Source organism: Microtus ochrogaster, chromosome 10 (assembly GCF_000317375.1).
Source record: "Microtus ochrogaster isolate Prairie Vole_2 chromosome 10, MicOch1.0, whole genome shotgun sequence".
In the NCBI taxonomy this organism is placed as follows: Eukaryota; Metazoa; Chordata; class Mammalia; order Rodentia; family Cricetidae; genus Microtus; species Microtus ochrogaster.
In genome coordinates this window covers 24,138,408-24,139,574 of record NC_022016.1, presented here as the reverse complement: position 1 = coordinate 24,139,574, position 1,167 = coordinate 24,138,408, and the positions used below count along the sequence as shown (strand labels likewise).

At 50.1% G+C, this 1,167-nt stretch overlaps 1 protein-coding gene across 2 annotated transcripts in view; it reads right to left on the bottom strand.

Annotated features, from left to right (window-relative positions):
* Positions 1-1,167, bottom strand: part of Adamtsl1 (ADAMTS like 1) — a 387,047-nt gene that overhangs the window by 77,162 nt on the left and 308,718 nt on the right. The window lies entirely within an intron of this gene.

Genomic DNA, 1,167 nt, shown 5'->3' with positions numbered 1-1,167 from the left:
AAATGGGCTAGTCCAGGTGCGAGAGTTAGCCGAGAAAAGGGCTGGAGCTAAAGAGCCAAGCAGTGATTGAAAGAATGCAGTGTCCGTGTAATTATTTCGGGGCATAAGCTAGCCATGGAGGCGGCCGGGGTGCGGCTGGGGTGCTGGGGCCCTGCCGCCCCAATTACTACAGACACCAGGAGAACATGGTTCACTGAATCAGCTAAGCAGAGCTCACGTGGGCTCACAGAGACTGAAGTGGCAAGCATGAGGCCTGCATAGATCCATACCAGGTCTTCTGGGTGTACATTGTGACTATGAACTTGGTGTTTTTGTGGGACTCCTAACTGGGAGTGGGCACAGCTCTGATTCTTTTGCCTGCTCTTGGGACTCTGCCTTGTCCAACCTCAAAATGAGGGCTTTTGCCTTGTCTTATTTTCTCCTTTTTGACAGTCTTTTCTGAACAGAAAACTGAGGGAGCATGGGTCTGGGGGAAAGGAGAGGAGTGGAGGGGAGGTAACTTGCAGTTGGGATGTACTGTATGAGAGAAGAACCTTGGGGGAAGAGAAATAGAGACTAGTCACTGATGATTGGGGCAATGGGGCAATGAAGGAAAGGAGAATTCTAGGAGGCTGGCTTAGAATCACCCAAGGTCTAGCAAGGGCCCATCAAGGACAAAGGTGCTTAGAAATTTTGGAGCTAAGTTTAGTGGTTGACAGGATACTGGTCGGACTTGGATTTTTGGGTCATGTTAATAAGAACCGAACAGCAAAGATGAATGACGACTCAGTGGCACAGGGATGAGAACAGCTTACGAGGGGGGCATCTGGGCTCTAACACTGCACAGTTACCTGGCCTTAGCACAGCTCTATACATTTCTCTGTGCCTCTGCATAGAGAATAGGTGAGAAAGAGGCCTTAGCCAATGCCTTTGCATAGCATAAGGTCACAACAGTGGTAACTAGAGTCAGCAGTGTCTCTGCTTCCACACAGCACACAGTGAGGTGCACTGGGAATGCTTGGTACAATAAAACATACGGGGAGGGGGAGGGTTAACAGGACAAAGGATAAAGAGGAGGAGAAGGTAAAGGAGATGGCGGTGATGGTGGTAATGGTGATAATGGTAATGGTGATGGTGGTGGTGGTGGTGGCGATGGTGGCGATGGTGGTGGTGGTGGTGGTGATGGTG